At 43.0% G+C, this 23828-nt stretch overlaps 1 protein-coding gene across 4 annotated transcripts in view; it reads left to right on the top strand.

Annotated features, from left to right (window-relative positions):
* The window catches only part of UBAP1 (ubiquitin associated protein 1), a 56580-nt gene that overhangs the window by 5534 nt on the left and 27218 nt on the right, over positions 1–23828 (top strand). The window contains exons 1-2 of one of the 4 annotated variants that reach the window (XM_043546568.1): positions 1252–1356; positions 14993–15140. The exons of 2 other annotated variants lie outside the window; for them this stretch is intronic. The gene's annotated coding sequence lies outside the window, so the exon portion shown is untranslated. Of the gene's footprint in view, positions 1–1251; positions 1357–14992; positions 21050–23828 lie in introns of those variants that run through there. One more of the 4 variants, XM_043546567.1, reaches the window with a different exon arrangement.

Genomic DNA, 23828 nt, shown 5'->3' with positions numbered 1-23828 from the left:
CAGGAGGTGTTGGTGAGAGTGGGGTGATCTGTATTTAAATGTTGTCTTCCGTTTCAGATCTTAAGTTTTAAGATGTCTGGAAACTGCTTTTGAAAGTACCATGTGGTGCACTCATTTATGAAAAATTTTCACATCATACAAATGATAAGTAAACACACAACTAAATACGTTTAGTTCTATAGGTCTCCCAAGTGAGGATCACAGAGCCTTTATGTCTGCTAACTAAACCTTGCAAAAATCATCCCACATGATAGGTAATGCCTCTGTGGTACAGAGGGTAAACAGACACAGAAGTTAAGTGTCTTGCTCACGCTTTCACGGGAAGTCTGACAAACAGAGTCACAAAACCCAGTTCTCCTGACTCTCAGTCCTGGATTGGGTATAAAAATTGTTCCCGAAGTTTAAATGTCATTTCTCTTGTGCTGTATTTCATAACTAACAGGTGAATGTTGCCAAAAGTAAAAACTCTGTCAGGAATCCCAAAGTTGAGGATTGGATTAAAAGATGTCTAATTAATATAAACATTTGGCAGGGTTTTAAAATTCTAATGGTATTGTTTTTTGTTTGGATGTAAACATTCCTTTGTGATATTTGTAATCAGCATTGTTCTGATTCATATGTCATAAAGTGAAAGTGACTAGAAACAAAAGTGAAAGTTTCCAGACTTAATAGCATCTGAACTCAGTGAAACACAAAAAATAAACATAAAGGAGAAAATTAAATTAGGGTTTTTCCCCCCCCCAGAAATTTCAGGCAATGTTACTAACACAGATAAAGAAATAATCTGTCAGTTTTCCTTTTAATATAAGATTAAATTAGATTTGATCTTCCATTTTTTTAAAATGGTTTTAATTTAAATTGCATATTGTTAAGGAAAAAAGTTTGAGTACCTTAAAAGAAAACTGATCTTGTAGCTGGAGGGGCAGACAAATCTTACTGGATTTTTAGAAACTGTGATTGTACCTTTAAAGACCTTGCGGAAGGAGACATAATTAGAGCTTGTTGGGAATAGTTTTCCATAAAAAACCACCAATTCATCAAAACCAGAACTTTTTGTGGGAATGTACTAGTTTCAACAAAAGTTTTGGTGCGAAAAGTTTCTTAGGTCCACGGTGGAATTTCTGGTCAAACCGAGAGTGAGAAAATGAAGAATAGATAATAGACCAGTGGTTAGGATACTTACCTGGGATGTGGGAAACCTGGGTTCAAGCTCCTACTCCTATATATATTTATTGAAACAAAGTGGGATTGAGACTCATCTGGGATATACAGAAGAATGGCAGAGTGGGGACTTGACCCTCGGTTTCCCACATCCCAGAGAAGTGCCCCAACCTCCAGGCCGTTAGCTGTTCTGAGGTTGGTCTCTTTTTTTGTGGAGAAACGTTTCTGTTTTGTTCCAAGGAGGAGCAGGGGAAAAAATTGAAATCTCAAAATCTTCATGGGATGGGAAAACTGTTTTCTGCCCAACTCTAGTCATAATCATCCAAGATACGGTGCTGAAAGGGCTTGCTGTTAATCTAAGAGGTGGAGTTTGTAGCTGGGAACATAGGAATTACCATACTGGACAAGACCCAAATCCCTCTAGTCTAGTATCCTGTCCACCAGGTGATGGCAGGTGCAAGAACCCGACAATAGGCAAATGAAGTGATCTGTCCCCACAATAGGTCTCATTCTGATCTGTAATGGTTAGAGAATGACTTAAATTCTGAAGGTTTCAGAGTAGCAGCCGTGTTAGTCTGTTTCCGCAAAGAGAAAAGGCGTACTTGTGACACCTTAGAGACTGACAGATTTATTTGAGCATAAGCTTTCGTGAGCTACAGCTCACTTCATTGGATGCATGCAGTAGAAAATACAGTGTGGAGATCTTATATACACAGAGAACATGAAACAATGGGTGTTACCATACACACTGTAACAAGAGTGGTCAGGTAAGGTAATTTTTTCCTAATGTCCAACCTAAACCTCCCTTGCTGCAATTTAAGCCCATTGCTTCTTGTGCTATCCTCATAGGTTAAGGAGAACAATTTTTCCTTCCTCCTCCTTGTAACAACCTTTTACATTCTTGAAAACTCTTATGTCCCCTCCCAATCTTCTCTTTTCCAGACTAAACAAACCCAGTTTTTTCAGTCTTCCCTTATAGGTCATGTTTTCTAGACCTTTAATCATTTTTTGTCACTCTTCTCTGGACTGTCTCCAGTTTGTCCACATCCTTCCTGAAATGTGGTGCCCAGAACTGGACACAAAACTCCAGACAAGACCTAATCAGCGCAGACTAGAGCAGAAGAATGAATTCTCATGTTTTGCTTACAACACTCCTGCTAATATACCCCAGAATGATGTTTGCTTTTTTTGCAACAGCATTACACTGTTGACTCATATTTAGCTTGTGGTCCACTGTGACCCCCAGATCCCTTTCCGCAGTACTGCTTCCTAAGCAGTAATTTCCCCCTTTGTATGTGTGCAACTGATTGTTCCTTCCTAAATGGAGTACTTTGCATTTGTCCTTATTGAATTTCATCTTATTTACTTCAGACCATTTCTCCAGTTTGTGCAGATCTTTCTGAATTTTAATGCTATCCTGCAAAGCACTTACAACCCCTCCCAGCTTGGTATCATCTGCAAACTTGATAAGTGTACTGTCTATGGCATTATCTAAATCATTGCTGAAGATATTGAACAGAACCGGACCCCACTCGTTATGCCCTTCCAGCATGACTGTGAACCACTGATGATTACACTCTAGGAAGGGTTTTACAACCAGTTTTGTACCCACCTTATAATAATACCTACTACAGGACAGGCCCAACAAAGAAAATAAAAGAAAGCCACTAGCCATCACCTTCAGCCCCCAATTAAAAGCTCTCCAGTGCATCATCAAGGATCTACAACTTATCCTGAAGGACGACCCATCACTCTCAGAGATCTTGGGAGACAGGCCAGTCCTTGCTTAGAGACAGCCCCCCAACCTGAAGCAAATACTCACCAGCAACCACACACCACACAACAAAAACACTAACCCAGAACCTATCCTTGTAACAAAGCCTGTTGACAACTGTGTCCACATATCTATTCAGGGGACACCATCATAGGGCCTAATCACCTCAGCCACACTATCAGAGGCTCGTTCACCTGCACATCTACCAATGTGATATATGCCATCATGTGCCAGCAATGCCCCTCTGCCATGTACATTGGCCAAACTGGACAGTCTCTATGTAAAAGAATAAATGGACACAAATCAGACATCAAGAATTATAACATTCAAAAACCAGTCGGTGAACATTTCAGTCTCTCTGGTCACTCGATTACAGACCTAAAAGTGGCAATTCTTCAACAAAAAAACTTCAAAAACAGACTCCAACGAGAGACTGCTGAATTGGAATTAATTGGCAAACTGGACACAATTAACTTAGGCTTGAATAAAGACTGGGAGTGGATGGGTCATTACCCAAAGTAAAACTGTTTCCCCCCCTACTGTTCATGAGACGTTCTTGTCAACTGCTGGAAATGGCCCACCTTGATTATCACTACAAAAGTTTTTTTTCCTCCCCCCTGCCCCGCTTTGCTAGTAATAGCTCACCTTACCATATCACTCTTGTTATGGTGTGTATGGTAACACCCGTTGTTTCATGTTCTCTGTGTATATAAAATCTCCCCACTGTATTTTCTACTGCATGCATCCGATGAAGTGAGCTGTAGCTCACGAAAGTTTATGCTCAAATAAATTGGTTAGTCTCTAAGGTGCCACAAGTACTCCTTTAAATTCTGAAGCGTGAGGTTAATATCTCTTTCACAAAATTTATCATTAATCTTGATATTCCTATAATATCCAGTTCTCTTTCGAATCTTAAGCTCTTGGCCTCAACAACTTCCTGTGGCAGTGAGTTCCAGAGTTACTTAAATACATGTGGGGAAAAAGACATGTTTTGCAAAATAGTATTTCCTTTTATCAGGTTTAAATTCCTCACCTTTTAAATTTAATTGATTGTTCCTTTGTGCTATGAGTAGCCTCGGCAGGATTAGATTTTTACTGGTAATTATTGGTAAACATCAGTTTGTCTGTATGCACATAAACTAATGGAAAATATTTGTATTGACAATCAGACTTTATCTGTAAATTCTAAGAAAAATGTTGCTTGAGAACTTAATAGAGTTTGATTTAAGCATATTGAGCTTGTATGTTTTGACCTGTGATGTTGACCTTTGGGTTTTAATAGTTATAAAGTTTTAACTTTTTGGATCTCAGCATCTACCGTTACATTTTTGTGCAACCCGCTCCATTCTCTGTTTTCCCCCATAGTTTCCTGCAACTGTGAACATTTAAATTGATAAAAATAGAAAAAAAATGCTTTAAAAATAAGAACCAATATCTGTCAATTATTATAAAAATCAAATTCTGCCAAACCTAGTTATGAGACAAGGAGAACAGAGCCTCACAAATTTCCTTTTCTTGCCCATTCATTATTTATATACTTTTGTCATGTCCTCCTTTTTTTCATCATTTGTTAGTTAAACAATCCCTGTCTTATGACCTCTTCAGATGAGTTTCCATGGCTTTGACTATCGGCTACTGTTTGACAGGGTCCCTGCCCTAAAGATCTTAGTCTTGTTAAGACACAAGACAGAACAATTCAACCCAGTATGTGTGATGTGTTAGAGAATTTCTGGAGGGGCTATAATATTAAAGCTCTGTGAGAAGTGTATTTACAGAGTGATATGTAGGAAAAGAGGGAGATTATTTGAGAACAGTAAAAGAGCTGTTTTGCTTTACAAGAGCTTCTCTGTGTCATGACCGAACTGTTTGGATTCTTGTCCCTCTGCTTTATATTTACCTACCCCTGATGCCCTAGGAAGGAAAAACCATTAGTTTTATGGAGCGTGCTCTGTATCTACCTCTGGGATTGCAGTTGATTGATACAAAATTGAGCACACAGTACCTCCATGTTAATCACCGAGGTGGCTAATCCTCTCTGGTATGTTGTTGCATTGCTTAGTGCCAAGGTCCTTTGATATGGCCTGACTATGCAGTGTTTGAGTCTGTAGTATTTGAGTAAGTGCCTAAATTCAGTATCCTTAATGCCCAGTTGCAGTTGATGCATTCTTGAGACAAGAGGGTCTGTTCAGAAAAGCCAGTGTTGGTTGTTTTTTGCCTTTTTAAAGTAGGAGAGATCAGATTTGAGTTGTTCTAAATCTTTGCTTCTGTTGGGTATTTCAATAAATGTTAGATTATCTGAGAAAGCTCATGGAAAATAGGCTATGTGAGTTTTAAAAGGACTGCCTTTACACTCTGTAATTTGAGTTGATTCTGCTGTTTTCCTTAAAGAAGCTGCAGGCTTTATTCAGGATCCTTAAACTTGTGGTATACTTATAAACTACATCCCACCATCAACCTCAGCCTGGTCCAGTCCACATAAGAGATCCACTTCCTGGACACTACAGTGCTAATAAACGATGGTCACATAAACACCGCCCTATACCAGAAACCTACTGACCTCTATTCCTACCTATATGCCTCCAGCTTTCACCCTGACCACACCACACGATCCATTGTTTACAGCCAAGCTCTGCAATACAACCGCATTTGCTCCAACCCCTCAGACGGAGACAACTTCTTACAACTACAGTACCCACCTGCGGAAGTGAAGAGACAGATTGATAGAGCCAGAAGAGTTCCCAGAAGTCACCTACTACAGGACAGGCCTAACAAAGAAAATAACAGAACGCCACTAGCCGTCACCTTCAGCCCCCAACTAAAACCCCTCCAACGGATTATCAAGGATCTACAACCTATCCTGAAGGACGACCCAACACTCTCACAAATCTTGGGAGACAGGCCAGTCCTTGCCTACGGACAGCCCCCCAACCTGAAGCGAATACTCACCAGCAACAACATGCCACACAACAGAACCACTAACCCAGGAACCTATCCTTGTAACAAAGCCCGTTGCCAACTGTGCCCACATATCTATTCAGGGGACACCATCACAGGGCCTGATCACATCAGCCACACTATCAGAGGCTCGTTCACCTGCACATCTACCAATGTGATATATGCCATCATGTGCCGGCAATGCCCCTCTGCCATGTACCTTGGGCAAACCAGACAGTCTCTACGTAAAAGAATAAGTGGACACAAATCAGATGTCAAGAATTATAACATTCATAAACCAGTCGGAGAACACTTCAGTCTCTCTGGTCACTTGATTTCTGATCTCAAAGTGACTATCCTTCAACAAAAAAACTTTGAAAACAGACTCCAACGAGAGACTGCTGAATTGGAATTAATTTGCAAATTAGATACAATTAACTTAGGCTTGAATAGAGACTGGGAATGGTTGATTCATTATAAAAAGTAACCTATTTCCCCTTGTTTATTCCTCCCCCCCACTGTTCCTCAGATGTTCTTGTTAAACCCTGGATTTGTGCTGGAAATGGCCCACCTTGCTTATCATACACATTGTAAGGAGAGTGATCACTTAAGATAAGCTATTACCAGCAGGAGAGTGGGGTGGGGGGAGAGAAAACCTTTTGTAGTGATAAACACCCATTTTTTCATGGTCTGTGTGTATAAAAACATCTTCTGCATTTTTCACAGTATGCATCCGATGAAGTGAGCTGTAGCTCACGAAAGCTTATGCTCAAATAAATTGGTTAGTCTCTAAGGTGCCACAAGTACTCCTTTTCTTTTTATAAACTACAGGAGTCTTGAAATGCTGTGTTGCATCCGCTGCCTTATGATTAGGGTTAGAACAGAAATTTATGACTAACGCATTATATTTTTAGCTGTCTTATCAGCAACTCTGACATCATAGGAGTAATAGTTTAACTGGGAAGTTCAATAGCTTAGGAGGACATGAATCGCACCCCTGAAGTCGTCACTGCTTCTGCTGCTAGAAAACAGGCTGAACGTGAACTGCGCTTAAAAAGCTATTTGGCTGGTGGTACTGGGTAGTTCAGAGGCTGGTAATGGGATCAGGAGCTTTTAACTGCTAGTTAAAGTCCAACCTATGTTTATAGGCACCTGAATTCATATTCCATATGATGTTTGCTGTGCTGTAGCCATATTGGTCCCAAGATATTAGAGAGACAAGATGGGTGAGGTAATAATATCTTTTATTGGACCAATTTCTGTTGGTGACAGACACAAGCTTTTAAGCTGAACAGTGCTCTTCCTCAAGTCTCTGAAGAAGAGCTCTGTGTAGCTCAAAAGCTTGTCTCTCTCACCAACAGAAGTAGGTCCAATAAAAGATATTATTACCTCACCCACTTTGTCTTCCCATACAATGGCTGTCTGGTAGCCTGTGTGAAGTCAGTTTGGTTAAGTCCAGTCTGAATGAACAGATGTACACACACAAAAAGCATTTCTACAGTTGGCCCCACTTATTGATAACCTCAAGAGGCCACAGATCAAAATGGCTATGAAGTCTTGGGTCTGGTCTGCTCTACAAAGTTAGTTCGTTGCAAGGCAGTTTACGTCAACCTAACTATGGAAGTGTCTATACTTAAATTTTGCTCCTACCGACGTAACTGCCCAGATACGCCTGCTTAATAACGCCGCCTCCTCGAGTGACGTAGAGTCAAGGTCGATGTTGTTAGGTCAACGGAGTGTCAGTGTAGACACTGCGTTGCTTATGTCGACTGTTACTGGCTTTCACGAGTCATCCCACAATGCCCCACCCTGACAGTACAATCGATGCAAGCGCTCCTGGTGAGGATGCACACCGCTGACACATGGAGCAAAGTGTAGACATGCACAAATGATGTCATTATTGTATGCTGACATAAGTTAGATTGACTTAATTTTGTAGTGTAGTGATGGCCTTAACCTTCTTCCTTCCAGTCCTGTCTGAGGAAGTGATACTTCTAGATGTGGAGGCATATTGGCATGACAGTGCCTATGTTACACCTGTTCTAGGGATAGAGGACAGGATTCTTAGGCTTTCAGTTTGGTATGTTTCATCAACAATAAACTCCTTAAAATAAAAATATCTTCATAAAATCTTAGACTTCTTGTTAAGCACCATGTAAAAGAATCCTATATATGACTTGGGATTTAGGTTTCCATTCACTCTTGCAGAACAACTGCGTGCTACCTGGATATCATCAATTCTGTTTTCATGCACTACATTATATTTCTGTACAAAGACAAGCTGAAATGGAAGTATAGTACTTCTAGTTATACAGTTTAGTAGAGATGGGAATTTGTAAGAATGGGAAAATTACCTTTAATGGAACACATTGAGTTGAGTGTGTGGGAAATGGATCCAATTGTGCTGTGCTCTGTGCAACCTAGGAAAAAGAGTATCTGGCATCTTAGTTTCTAATTAAGCATTAGAGCACTGACTTTGAACCTGGGTCTCCCACATCCTATTCCCTGCTCTGCTGTGGGCTTCCTGTGTGCCCTGGGCAAATCATCTAGCCTCTTTGTGCTTCAGTTCCCGGTCTGTAAAATGGGCATAATAATACTTCCCTACCTCACAGGGGTGTTGGGAGGATAAATACATTAAAGACACTGAAGTGCATTGAGATCTACTGATGTAAAGTGCTATATAAGAAATAGACATTACTATTATTCATCATTACTAAACAAAAATACAGTAGAAGCTCAGTTACGAATGCCTCGGGAATGGAGGTTGTTCGTAACTCTGAAATGTTCGTAACTCTGAACAAAACATTATGGTTGATCTTTCAAAAGTTTACAAATGAACATTGACTTAATACTGCTTTGAAACTGTACTATGCAGAAGAAATATGCTGCTTTCCCTTTATTTTTTAGTAGTTTATATTTAACACAGTACTGCACTGGATTTCCTTTGTTTGTTTGTTTGTTTGTTTTGGACTCTGCTGCTGCCTGATTGTGTACTTCCAGTTCCAAATGTGGTGTGTGGTTGACTGGTTAGTTAGTAACTCTGTGTTCGTAACTCTGAGGTTCTACTGTATAATTAAACATGGAAAAAATTAAATCCTCCCATATATCCCTCATGGAAACATCAATTAAAAGAAGTGTTTAAAAATAAAAAAAGGGGGGGGGGGAATGATAGTAATACAAAAAAGGGCAGTTCCTTCTCAGTGGTTACTGTGTCCTTAAAGTTTTGCTTCTCTCCATGATATTTCAGGTTTTTGCATATCATTGTGATGTAAGCTCCTCACAAGACTGGACTTGAGTTACTAATTAACATTATTGACAGATAGGAAGCTCTTTGTATTTACAGTTCTGCGGTCATTTTTACAAGTAATCACATTGCTATATTTAAATGGCTGACTCTCATACTCTTCTGAGTGAAGCTCTTTTTCTTCTGACTTAGCAGGTGTGTGTCTGCAAAGAAATTTTTATAAAGGTTTTTTGTCCTGAGTTAATTGCGGAATCATGAGAATAGGGAGGTAGACACAGAACTATCTTTGTCTGGAATGGTTCTTTTGTAAAGCAGTCATGGGCCAGGAAATAGCTGACAAGAGCAACTCACTGTATTCACCAAAAGAAAAGGAGGACTTGTGGCACCTTAGAGACTAACCAATTTATTTGAGCATAAGCTTTCGTGAGCTACAGCTCACTTCATCGGATGCATTCAGTGGAAAATACAGTGAGGAGATTTATATACACACAGAACATGAAAAAATGGGTGTTTATCATGCACACTGTAAGGAGAGTGATAACTTAAGATGAGCTGTTACCAACAGGAGAGTGGGGGGGGAGAGAAAACCTTTTGTAGTGATAATCAAGGTGGGCCATTTCCAGCAGTTAACGAGAACGTCTGAGGAACAGTGGAGGGGTGGGGTGGGGGTGGGGGAATAAACAAGGGGAAATAGTTTTACTTTGTGTAATGACTCAACCAGTCCCAGTCTCTATTCAAGCCTAAGTTAATTGTATCCAATTTGCAAATTAATTCCAATTCAGCAGTCTCTCACTGGAGTCTGTTTTTGAAGTTTTTTTGTTGAAGAATAGCCACTTTTAGGTCAGAAATAGAGTGACCAGAGAGACTGAAGTGTTCTGTATTCAGTCTCTTTATTTTGAGGCTTGCGACCTCCTAGTCTTCCAGTACTTAGAACTGGACTGAAACAATCTGTTCACATGAGTCACCAAACTGTCAGATGGGAACAAGTGAATCACTACATTTGAATTGTGTCCTCGGACAGGTGAGGCTCCAATTCACTTAGCTATCCTGTACCCCAAAGCTTCCTCCTTGGGTGTAGGAAATGGGTTGACACTTGTGTCATGTTGATTACCTTCTTGATTGTTATTGCAAACATTTATTGTGTTCCCGGGCACTGATGATTATGAGCAGTTAAACTGATTTTTATGTTCAGAAGAGAAGAGATCAGGGGTTTCTGTTAATTTATAACTATACTGCACTTAATTTTTGCTTTAGTCATAGCTAAGTGATACTGCAAAGTGGTAGCTTGAGAAGTCTAATGCGGGCACAGACTTTTTATGTAGTATCTTCCATCTGAAGATCCCAAACTTGACAAATAGTACTGACTGTAGCCTTGTGATCCTGGGATGTATTGTCTCCATTTTAAAGACAGGGTAAACGGAGGTAGTGCGAGACTGTGAAGCTGGGAGTGCTCAGATCCCACACTCATTGCGGTATAAATATTTAGATAGTTGTGAGTTGCCCATGGTCACACAGTGAGACAAGAGCTGCATGGAGAGTTGAGAAATGCTCATCCCCATTGTAACCAATGGAGATGCAGCTTCTCCACTTAGATGAGCTGCCTTCACTCAGGGTACATCTGTGCTGCCAAAAAAAAAATACCCCTCGGTAGCGAGTCTGGAGAGCTGACTTGGGCTTGCGCTATGGGGCTAAAGATAACAGCATAGCTGTTCCCACTGAGGCTGGAGCCCATGGTTTGAACCTGGTGCCGGGGCTGGAGCCCAGCTTCCAGCCTGAGCGGAAACATCTGCACTGTTGTTTTTAGCTCTGTGGCATGAGCCAAAGTCAGTTGACCTGGGCCCAGACCCGGTGCCACCGGTTCTTTTTTGCAGTATAGACATACCCTCGCTGTGTAACTTCCCTTTCTTTGCACTGAGCTTCCACATCACGGTGTACAGGTTCTGAACATTTTATTTCCTTTCGGGAGCCGCTGGCTGTATTGTGGTATCAGTCCAAAGGAGGACTTCAAACGCATTCTGGAGAAACATTTCATCAATGAAAAGACCTGTGATTTTAATACTGAGGGCGGTGAACAGGGCAGTATTCAGGGTAGTATTGCAAAGGGAACTGGCTGTCTCCTAGTTACCCTTGGAGTTTGGAGCAAGGACAATTGATCATTCTTATGCCTTCATGGAGCCCGGTAATGCATATTCTTCTGTCTTTTACCCAGACTATTGACACACGAATGCGACACTTTGTTGTCACCAGGGAGCACGGGATTTATTTTCTAAAGTAAACCGGCTTGGCTCAGACATGATGGGGAAGGAATGGTTCCTAGGTGATGGGGGAGGGAATCTAGTGTTCAGTGACTTGTCATGTTCTCCCTCACAGCTTTCTGTCTCCTAGAAGAAAGTCCAAGGGTTAGTTTGCCTCACTTCTCCCTTGTAGTAATGACAATCAGCTGTGCACTCTGCACTCAGGCATGTGACCTGGCTGTCTGTTGGTTTTCCCAGTGGAGATATCTACAGGCACAGCTGTTGGACAGTCATGTGTCTGTTGCAACCAATAGTTTAACTCTAGTCTTAGTTTCATTTTGTAACTGGATTGGGACTGGTGCAATTGGGTCAGAAGAAAAAGAGGCTAATGTATTTCTTAAGACTCCTCTTACTTGTAAAGCTAGTAGCTTTGGTTTGTTATAGCATTGTCTGCCCTACGCACTTCTGTGGTGGCTGCTGTCTTGAAACTGCAGCTGCAACTGTTAATGTGCAGAGAGAAAGGCTAGTTTGCGCTGTGTATTGCTGGGCAACTGAAGGTGATGTAGGCAAAAATCAGTGCAGAATTGCTAGCCTGTATGAAGACAGTGGACCAGTTTATGAATTGCTGTTCCTTTAACAAAATGTAGTTTCATATCAAAAGGCTAGGAGAATAAACTGTCAATGAATGCTTGCTTAACATAAAAGAGGGGAAAATTGAGTGTGTTCAGTTGGAAGCAAGGAGTGGAAGGGAAAGATAAAACTGAGCTGCACCGGTGTGAGATTAAAGCTGGGAGACTTTCATAAAATGCTCAGTGTAAACACTTGGCTGGAACTTGGGAGAACTGGATTCTGTTCTCGGCTCTGCCACTGGCCTGCTGGATGACCTTGGGCAAGTCATTGCACCTCTGTGCTTCAGCTTCCTCTTCTGTAATATGGGGATAATGATTCTTGCTTCTTTTGTAAAGCATTTTGACACCTATTGAAGAAAAGGGCAGTAAACGAGCTAGGTGCTGCTATTCTTCTTTATTATGGAACTGTGGCAAGATAATTCTCTGCTCTGGGGATGGTTAAGGAAGCATATGCAACAGTGAAATTCTGCTTTCTTCTGGGATGGGATATGAAGCTGATGGGTTTTTTTTCCCCTGTTTATTTAGAAGCAGCTTATTTTCTGGATGTGCTTTTCCTTCCCCCTACACCTTTCCCCACTCACGAGTACGAAATTGCCATTTGTCCAAGCAATGCTAGGACATTGTGGGGTTGGTCTAGATAGGCTTCTATTTCTGTGTGTGTTTGTCACCTTCAGTCTCTCATAGTTTCATGTGTTTTTCTGTACGTGAATTTAACTCAGATCCATTCTGAGTCAGTTTGGTGAAGTGCTGATGTACATCCTACACCTGGTCATCAAGAGGTCTCTTCCATTTCTCTTTCATGTGATTCTGAATGAACAAACTTGATCAGTGCTTTAAATAATGGACATAATTACACTCAGAGTACCACTGTTGGAACATAGGCGTTATCATACAGGATCAAGACCAGGATCCATCTAGTCGGGTATCCAGTCTCTGACAGTGGCTAATATCAGGTACTTCAGGAGAAGGGTGAGGCCTTGTCTGTTATGGGCAGGTCTAAAAAAGAAACTAACAAAAAAAGGCAATCCATAATGGCCAATATTGCAATTGTCTGCCTTGGAGGGATACTGCTTCCTAACAGTAGGCAGTTGGTTTGCTAATGCCCTGAAGAGCTAGGGTTGATCACACTCATGAATTTTTCTTAGATAGTGTAAGTGCAGCAGTTCACATAAACATAATTGTTTGACTGCAAAACCAGGGTACTGTTGCCTGTATCTTCCTCTTTCTGGATCCTAAAGATGATGTAATCGGACTTGCTATCTGAGTTGTATTTCTTCTTTTTGTAGAGTGGTCTGTGATATGTTCTGCAGCAGGAAGCAGCCCTGTCAGTAAAGAGATGCTGAAGAATAAATCCCTTTCTGTATTAACAGACAGTAGCATAAAGGGTTCCCGCAACAAAATTTTGGTGGCCTCAGAGCAAGAGTTGATGGCTGCTCTGACACTAAGGAGTGGGCCCCCATCAACCTGAGCCCCACTGCCCCAGGGGTCTCACCTGGGGCCGGTTTAGTTCAACATCCTCATTAATGATCTTGCTCTCACCCAAATGTTACTATGCTGTTAACCAGTTGTAGTTGATGAAATAATACTTGGTCAGTCATCTTGCTGTGAGAACAGTGTACGTGTGTGTGAAAACGGTAAATTCACACTACTGTGGCTCTTTTGGTGAGCCACTGAGGTCTGAGTATTACTGCCCTGACTCAGATAGTTGGTGGGCTGTTCTACAATGGAAAAACTAGGACACTCACCTACTGTCTCATCAGTCCTTATTTTCTTTCAATTATATAGAGATAGATTAATTTAATGGGAAACATAGTGTAGTTTGATTTGGGATGTAAAGGTCAAAAGTGTCTTGGTTGTACTGGGGTTATAAAGGAAAACAGTTGTTTGACTGCCCTGTTTACTGCTAAGAAGGGTCTTGAAAGTCCTCCTTATGAGATGTGCTCTTAAATCCAGTGACTTTAATAGCTATTCTAACAAGCCTTTGTATGGTTTCAGAGTAACAGCCGTGTTAGTCTGTATTCACAAAAAGAAAAGGAGGACTTGTGGCACCTTAGAGACTAACCAATTTATTTGAGCATGAGCTTTCGTGAGCTACAGCTCACTTCATCGGATGCTGTAGCTCACGAAAGCTCATGCTCAAATAAATTGGTTAGTCTCTAAGGTGCCACAAGTCCTCCAAGTCTTTGTATTTATACTTTCTTTGGTCTGCTTTCAGGTTTAACTCCCATTGATGTATGGTGTTGGTTTAGCAGGAGGCATAAAGAGGCAATATAATAGCATGCTTCATACATTTTCTTTAGAATAAAAAGATGGGGAGTGTTGAAAAGAAATTGATCTTCCTAAATGGTGCAGTTGCTGAATCTATACAGTAATATTGGCACAAGGAGCTTTTAGTGAATATTACTGGGATCATTAAACCATATTTTCAAACCATCCAGTAACCCCTGGGAGACACAGAACTGTTTCCTTAGTATGTTTTTATGTTTTTGTTTTTGGGATTTGCTTTTTTTCTTTCTCCCTCTCCCCCTTCCTCTCTCTCCCTCCCTCCCTCCTACTCTGGTTTTATTTTAGGGAAGCTCTTAACAGCTCTTTGTTCCAGCTCCCTAGCCCCCAGTCCCTGCCAAAAAAAAAAAAAAAAAAGGGCAAAATGATTGGAGATAAATTTTGGGTCTGCAAACTGTGTTGTCCTTAATGCAACTGCTTAAGGTTTCTCCATCCAGATTTTTTTCCAATCCTGTGATTTAGACAGTCACATGCTATGTTACGTGGATCCTTCGGTATAAATTTTCTGCACTGGCAGTGTGGCTTTCATCAGATTCTGCTGTTAGTACAGTCTTCTCCCTTTGTGGAGTCGCATCACAGTGTGGGGCTTCTTGTTAAATCCTTAGCTAGTGGCCAAACTGTTTTAATTTCACAGCGGGACTTTCAAACTCTGTAGGTTTAGTTGAGCTGCAATGGGGGCTAGTGCATATTTCTCAGCCCTGAAACAAGGAATGTCTTGGCTTTTGTCTTACAGATTTCAAAGCTTGCAGTGGCGCTTGAAGTGATTAGAGTGGGTCTGCTTCAGACCTCCCTTTCTGCCAAACTTGGTGAAAGAGCAGCTGCTTCTGCTTAGGGGGATGTGGTTGTAACTTCACGTAAATGCAGGTTTCGAATGACGTTAGGTATCAAAATCATTATGGAGGGTAGTTCAGTGAAATCTCCTTTCATGAAAGGGGAATACCGACTGCAGTGATGTGAATGCAAGTGGTGTCTGCCGAGTTACATTAGAAGTACAAGGCTGGATTTGTTGCTGCAGACTTTTGGGAAATGTCACCTGCATGGAAGCAGAAGTGACTACAGACTGGTAATTGAGTCTGTGCCTTGTACATTGGTTATCTTTTCTGGCCTGCCTTGGTTTTACTATGCTTTAGACTTCCAAATTATTTGAATCCTGTAACAAAGCTTTAACACTTACCAGGAGTAAGAGCTTTCAATTAAAATTTGTAGGTTGTAAGATCTTCAGGGCAGAGTTTGTACCTGCATCTGTGTGTGTTCATAGCCTAGCACAGCAGAGCTCTGATGCCCATTATGGTCTTTGGCTGCTACCATAACACAAATATTTAATATCAAATTTGCATCTTAAAATATTGTCAATCTAAAATACCTTCTGTGGCATTTGCGTCAGAAATTGCATATTTGAATCAAATCGCTTGTAGAATCATAGAAGTGCACGCCTGGAGGGACCTTGATAGGTCATCAAATCCAGCCCCCTGTGCTGAGGCAGGACCATGTACTTAATTGATGCAATATAAATGACAAACAAACGGCCCTTTATATAACTGAGGCCTCGATTGGCAATTTCCAGCATGTGGGAAGGCAGCTGAATCTATTGACTTTAGTGGGATCTGCGTGCGTGTGTGTGTGTGTGTGTAGTCGGCCTAGCACACACTGTAAATTGCAAGATCAAGGACTTAGAACAAAGTCTCCTTATTGTTTAGAAATCAAAGAGGAGCTGGGTCTGAACTGAGTGTGGTGGATGCCTATCACGCCGGAAAGTTTGCTGATTGCATCAAAAGAAATGAGGCAAGAAATATTTTCTTAGGCATCTGAATCTTAGCGGGAGAGTTGCTTCAAAGGGCTCCTGTGGTCTGGAGTCTAGACAACTGTAACACTTCTGCCAGGTGGTAAATGGCAGCGAAATTATATCTAGGGTCCCCTCTTGACATGTCACTAAACTGGCTAAAGCCCACTCTGATACCTGAGAAAAGTAAATATTCCCTCCCCGGTGCCTTAATGGGTAGAACTTCCCCACTCCCAAACACTCAGACTGTGTACAGATAAGGGAGCCTTTATTAGGGGACAGGGAACACAGTCATAAACTCGGGAAAATACAGTAACAGAATATGTGTGCAAATGAAGAGTTAACTCGTCCTCTTCCCCGGTAACTTTAGCAGTAGTCCATCTAACGCCCTTCTCACCCACTGGTGAAAATGTCCCACAGTGTCCCTTGGCCGCACCTTCACACCCATCTGCCTGGCTCTTTCTGTGCCATTTGACCCTCTGTTGGGGGGGGGGCTAATGAAGCCTAAAGTTAGCAGAAGGAGCTGCTAATGTCTTTGCCTCTATGGCTGTGCAGCGCTCTCCTTTCCAACCTTAGCGTGACCCTGGAGGAAGTGCCTCAAAAGCAGACTTCACAGTTCGTATATCAGAAGGCCTTCGGGATGGCATATTTACTTGCTTGCAGAGAGAACTTGTTGAATGAGCTATTAGTGATAGCTAAGCTAAAAGTGGACACGGATAGAGAGGAACCTTACTTACCTAATGAGGAAAAGCGAATAAGGGCTCAGCTCCTGCAGTGAGCTCCAGGCAGGTGGACACGAATGCGGAACTAACATTTATTAGTTATTGAGACTGCTTCTTGTGGTTGCAGGGTCTACCTGTGTGAAGCTCATTGCAGGGTTGGGGACAGTGTTAATGACATTGTCAACAGCTATAAAGATGGCAGAGTCTGGAGAGAGCTTCTCTAACTTAAAAAAAAAAAAAAAAAGTCTTAAGAGGCGTGACAAACTAGCTGCAGCCACCCAAAGCCCACCCTGGTAGAGGAGAACCAGCACACATGGAAATAGTCCGTGGACAGACCGTCAGAGAGGGATCACAGTTCAAGGCAACTGCACCCATATTTCCCGTCTGTGGTCCAGCAAGGGCGCCCACTCTAGGCTTCTGGCTCCTTTAGCCATCTCCTCACTTGGGTGGGGACCCACGTCTTCTTCGCTTCTGACCGGGGTATCTCCAAGGCTGAGCAGTTCTCTGCCCTCACTGTGTTACCCACAGCAAAAGACAGACTGTCTACACAGACCTGCTTGCTTTCTGTTCAGAGACCAACAACGTAACTGCCCACAGTTAAGCTATCAAACAGCTGTTTCTATGCAAGCTTATTTATTGTTAAGGTAAAAGCATTACAGAGAAAAGGTATTAAAACACAGTGAAAGAACCTTCACGCGTGCTAATAAACTTGCCAGAGATCACCCCAACTCCAGCAAGGGCTCTGGCTGGTGATCAGTCCTTCAAACCCCACAGAAGCATCTCTTCTGTGGTCAAAAGTTCACAACAGTCTCTGCTCAGAACTAGCACTCATAAAAAGTTTAGTCCCTCCTTTTATATAGTTCAGGGGTCTTTGAGCTGGAGTTTTCAGGAGCAGGTAGTCAGTAGACAATGAGGTTTTTCTTCCCAGGACTTAGCTTCAAAAGGCCTCCCAAGTACCTCCTAGGAAACCCACTAACCACGTATTGTCCCAAACTGTTCTTTGAAGTTTCTAACATTTCTCCAAGGTTCACGTTAGGCAGTTTCCTGGAAAAGTTACATATGATCCTACAATAACACACAATTGTATTTTGAATATAATTGAATTCGATAAAGTTTAATGTAATTCAATAAGGTTTGTCCAGGACATTGTAGGAAATTGCCCTCTGCCACAATCAGATCGCAGAATGGTGGAAGAGGGAGGTTTTCAAAATGAAACCCCTTTCGAAAAGGAGCCTGTAACGTGAATGGTTTCAGAGTAGCAGCCGTGTTAGTCTGTGTCCGCAAAAAGAAAAGGAGTACTTGTGGCACCCTAGAGACTAACAAATTTATTTGAGCATAAGCTTTCGTGAGCTACAGCTCACTTCATCGGATGCATTCAGTGGATTGTGAATGCATCCGATGAAGTGAGCTGTAGCTCACGAAAGCTTGTGCTCAAATAAATTTGTTAGTCTCTAGGGTGCCACAAGTACTCCTTTTCTTTTTGTAAGGTGAATGTTAACCCACAGACAGCCAAGCCCTCCAGTGCAATAAATTCCCTGTCTTGCATTTTCCTGCTATTCCAGTGTTTGCTAAATGCATAGGTAAGGGCTTGCAAATTCAAATTCACACTCTACCTTAATCTGAATGATCTTTCAAGTGTAGACAAGCCCTAAAGGCAAACCGGGTGTGTATTTACTGTGGGGTAGCTATACTGCTGTAAAATCCCAATGGAGGCGAGGCACTGCAAGCCTGACCCCAGATGTACAGTACCTTCCCTCTTAATTTGTGTAAACTTGATTTTAAACACTAGCTTTAATAAAATTTACTGTGAAAAGAGTATAGTATTGACCTTCCTGAGCTCTCTCACAGCAAACACTGCAGCGTGCCGTGTGTCCGGTAGGATTTTACAATGAGATGGGTAATGTGCATTAATTATCCCATGGGAAAAACGCACCTTTTTGGGCAGTGAAGACAGCCTAAATTGTAGTCTTCTGGCATGACTGCGATTCCTGGTTGATACCTGTTACTACCATTGAAGTCTTTTTGTGCTGGGCTTTTACATCTTTATTTTTGTAAGATATTTCAACTAGCCTTTGGTGTTCCTGGACCAAGTTCAGTGTCCTGTTCACTGGCAGTGCTTAGCTAGTGCAGATTCCTGTGTATAACATTTATGCATAGCCTGTTCTTTGCACAGACTGATAGGGTTCATCAGGATTATAGTGATATAATAATCTACAATCTCATCCGTTTCAGGGCCAAACTTTTGTAATCTGTCTTTCTGCTGCAGCAGGAAGGATTAAGCTGCTTCTGGTACTCTGATGTGCAGCCAGTAGTGTAGGGTGTGAGTTTACTCTAGATAATTCCTGTTGGAGTCGCAGAGCAATCCCTCCCCTTTGTGCACTGAAGTTTGAAAATGGTTTTTCTCTCCTCCCGTTTAAGGTATCTTTCACAACTTTATTTCTGACAGTTCTCCAGCGTTTGCCAGTAAATAGAGACGTGATCATAGTAAGGAATGTAGGATTTGTAATAACCCATGGTAGTTTCCAAAGGTCATTGTTTGGAGTTGGACCTCGTTGGGCTAGGTGCTGAAATTAGAGGTATACACAGTGCCTGTCCTAAAGATCTGACAATCCAAGGCTAGTGACATATGAAGGGTGAGGATAATGGAATCAAATATGGTTTCTACCTACATATAAACTCATGTTGCTTTTTCTTGTAATAAATATCAAGTTGACTTCCCCAAATCCTCGTTTGTTTAGTCATTGTATGTTGTTTCTATCTTCAGCTATTGCCCAGCCCTATGATTTGGTGTCTAAAAGGCATAGTCTCTTTAATATAGTGTGTGATCTACTATCTAATGCCTTTCTTTGTTGAATTGGGGTCAGTTTAAGTCCCATTTACACTGGCAGTTAACAGTGCAACTGTGCCAGGTAATCCATAAGTTGCTTGGTCCTTGGCCGCCTTTCTTTGCATTATTTGGGCTGCAGACTTAGTGTACTCTTTTCTCTGCATCCCTCAAGAAGCTGAAGTACTTTCTTTGTTCCCTCTTCAGGGGGACCAGCTATCACCAAAGCCAGTAGTGTTTGCTTTAGTGTGTTTTGGCAATTGTACAGAAATTAAGAGAAATTGTGAAATAAACAAGCCTAGAGGTGTATTAGAGAAAGCATCAGCAGAATGACACCTGGTTGAGTTAAAAATAGATTCCGAGTTACCTAACATGACTCATTGCTCACAGCCTAAAATGAGCCCATGGTGCTCCAGGAAGGTTTGGTGGTGTAGCCGGGCGCAGACTCACTGGTGGCACCTCCTGCTGGTCGTCTCAGGGAATTAGCATTCCAGCCTCTGGAGCGCCCTCTGTCGGCCGGTGTCTCGCCTTGCTGCTGGCTCCCGTGTCCCTCTCAGGACCCCAGTGCCGCTTTAACTGGGTGCTGCCCCCTGGCAGTACCCCAACAGTTCTGGGTCTCCCCCTCCCAGGGGAACCCCCCACCCACTATCCCTACCTCGCCTCAGTTGTAGGCTCCTGCCAGTCACCAGCTAGCCCCAGCTCCCTGGGGCAGACTACAGTATGAGCCACTCATCACAGGCAAGGTTGGGTTTGGACCTGCTGCCTCTGCCTACCCGTGGCTGCCCCTGCAACCCCCATACCTAATAGGCCTTCCCAGGCCTGCAGCCTGGGGCTTTCCTGGCTGGAGCTACCCAGCTCCCTTGGCCTTTCCCTAGCCCTGCTCCAAACTAGGTCTCTATTCAGTTCTCTGCAGCCAGGTCCCTCCCTCTCAGGGCTAGAGAGAGAGTGCTCTTCTGCTCCTGGCTTCTCTAAGGCCCACTGGGTCTGTTTGCGGCGTGGCCCCCAGCTGCGGCTGATCTGCCATCAGCCCAGCTTTTCCTCTGGCCCAGCCCTCTTCCAGGGCTATTTTAAACCCCTCTGGGCCCGAGCGGGTGTCCACCCCGCTACAGGTAGACTCTGGACAGTTGTTTCATGTTGGGACATGGTGAACAGACAGATCTGGGGATGGTGATGGGGGACCTTAAGAGCACAGAATAAAGTCTCACATTCATGCAGTCACTACTGGATCTCTCTGCCTTTATCATTGTTAGTGATTGTATACTGGTGACCTGCATACAAGACCTGGCAGGTGAGGCTGTTAGGGTGCTAAAATCACCCCAGTCCTTCCCCCTTGGACAGATCCCAGAGAGTCATAAAGGGCACTGCTCCTTCACCAAAGCTCTTGCATATGGAATCATGAAGGAATGGGGGGAGAGGGCTGTACAGCAGGATTAAAGACAGATCTTGAAGACTCCTCTGCCCATGGTGAGTAGGAAACTTTCCCAGTGTGCGCGTTACATTTCTAGTCCTTATAACTGCAAAGGAAACATTCCAAATGAGAACTGAATGTAAACTGAGGCACTGCTCCCTTCCTGAGTCTGCAGATGGCTCAAACTCAGTACTTTGCAGGCTGGAGCATGCTCAAAACTGCTGTTCAGAGCTCTCTGGGTTGCAATGAAATAGATTGTAGTTTAGCTGCTGACTGTCAAAGCTCTTAGTAGTAGCAGAGGACACCCCTGGAGCTATTCACAGAGGAGGAAGACCCAAAAAGGAGTGTGGGGGGGCGGGTAGCAGCCAGGCAGCTGGTGGTAGGTAAAGTTGTAGAAACTCCTAACTCGCTTGCGGGCAGTTGAGGTGTCTGTTGGCTCGGGTGCAGAGGGACTGGCATGCTCTTTCTTCCATTCAGCAAAGAGGAATTTGTGGGCAATCAAACCCAAGCTGGATGTGGCTGTGAAAGTTGCTAACCCTGAACCTGGTCCCGGGGCAGTAGGTTGGGGTAGATTGGTTTCTTACCTGGGTACGTCCCCTGGACAGTGCCGGGAATGGGACAGGAGTGGTACCTATATTACGTCCCTTTGGCTACTAAACTTCTAAACACAGGTTTAGTCCTGTGTCCTGGGTATTTATTGACAACTTCCAAGGCCTGGGTGTGAGGGGGGGGTGGTATGGAGGGGGGGACGGAGAAGGAAACGCAGGAAGAGCTGCACCAGGACTTAGTAGAGGAATGACAAGCAAGAGAAAGCGGAGTGAAGTTTGGAGGGAAAGTGTAATAGCAGGAAGAGAGGCGCTAAAGTTACACTTAGAACATTCACTAAATTGAATTCGCAATAAACAATGCACAGCTGTCTTGTTTCTTTCAATGGCAAGGGACACTGCAGCGCAATTATAGCTGGGGCGGGCAAGCTAGGAAACTTACTCCGTGGGTTAGCAGGCAATGCTTTCTGTAACCTGCAACCCCAAAAACCCCACCAGAAACCTGGAGTTGTTTTCATGTGCGTTACTTGTGGATCAGGGTAGGTGGTTCTTTTCCTTTCTTTGGTTCAGGTGATGTTACACCTAAAATGCTCTGTTCAAATGTGGTCCTCTCATTGATAGGAGGTAGACATATTGGAGGGAATCCAAGGAGACTTATTTGAAGAAAGACTGAGTAAGAGTGAGCTTGGTAAATCAATGCCATTTTGGAGTGATGCGGGGAGGCAGGGGGAGAGTGTTAATGCCTACACCCTTCATATCTATGCACAGTAAGGAAGGAGAAGACTCCTTGGGTGCCATAAATGTGGTCTGACCAGGAATAGTGGGATGAAATTAAGAAAAGGAACATTTTAGGGGGAACTTCCTAATGATGACATCTATTAGGCTCATTCTTCTCTAGGAAGATGGCCTATGGTAAGTGGGTGTCAACAATAGGTCTGCCCCAGTCAGGGTGAGATTTCTTTGCTACCAGTTGGTGGGGCCAGACCATGTTAAGGTCCCTTCAAGAGTGCATGGTAGGCCCCTCCCATCCAATGTGCTGACCTTGATTCATGCATAATATGAAACTCTAGGATCTAAATCCTGTCTACGTTAGGTGTTAAGTGCTGTTTAAAATCATATTAATTAAAACATGAGCACAATTTTATTGTTTGAAACCACCATCTACTTTTCCTAGACAAGGCGAGCTGGGCACTTGTTCGGGCTCTTTAGTGCTCGGAGTTATCCGGGCAGGAAGTGTTCTCGGTAATCTGCGAGCTGCGTTTGAGAAGCAGCTTTTCATTAGAATGGGTGTTGCTGAGCTGCCTGCTGCTGTGCTGAAAGGGGCCTTTCTTGGCCGCCAGCGTTCAGATCTAAATCTGGTCAGAGAGCGAGTCATTGGCGAAGCTAATAAAATCTGGGAGTGCCGACAGATCCTCTTCCTCCAGTCACCAGAGCAAACTCCTTCCTTTCCCTCGGTACTCATCAAAACAAAGATCTTCCCGATGAAACCACGTCCAAGGGCCTCTAGATCTAATAACCTTGCCACTGTAAACTCAGTAACTAGAGAAAACAGATGCATGTTGTGTTTGTTTAGTCAGCTGCGGCCTCTGTTGTGCTCGTCCACAGGTGGCAGGTGTAGTGCACAGACTGCTAGAAGATTCGTGCGTATCTTAGGCACATTGTATTCCCTTTGGTCTGTGTCCCAGCTTCTGCAGAGGTTTTCTTAACATTAACTAAAGAGAGTTTCGGTTAAAATGTTCTAAGATAATACACGATGTTTATGGAATCTACACTCTGTAGTTTTCTGCCCGCTAGGTAGTGGAAAGTGCACATGGACAAATGTCCGTTTCACTGCTGGCTTCTGCATAATTCTCTGCATCTCCTGACTCCTGAAAGGCGCTCTCACTTTCTAAGCGTATCAGTGAAAATAGGGCTTTGGACACAAATGAGCTAAATCTGGTTTGGTTTGGTTTTTTCCCCCATGTAGGATAAACATGTTTACTATCTTAAGACCAGCTGGAGAGGAAGGATGCTCTTGCGCTTCAAACACAGAGTCAGGGTACCTAGGTTCTTCCTGATTGTGCCCCGATGGTGTGACTTTGAGCAAGTTACTTAACAATTTGCCTGCCTGGTTTTGACCTGCCCCATCTCCAAGGTCCCTGTTGAATAGGTTCTGGACCGGGCAAGTATCGCTGGGGCCTTTGTGACAGTCTTTTGTGTAGCTGCGGTGCAACACCGACGGTGATGCACATTGTCGATGAATGCCTGCTGACTAGGTTCAGCGATGGCCTAGAAGAACTGGATCACACCA

The sequence above is a fragment of the Chelonia mydas genome, chromosome 5, assembly GCF_015237465.2.
Source record: "Chelonia mydas isolate rCheMyd1 chromosome 5, rCheMyd1.pri.v2, whole genome shotgun sequence".
NCBI lineage: Eukaryota > Metazoa > Chordata > Testudines > Cheloniidae > Chelonia > Chelonia mydas.
This window is presented reverse-complemented; position numbering and strand designations above follow the sequence as displayed.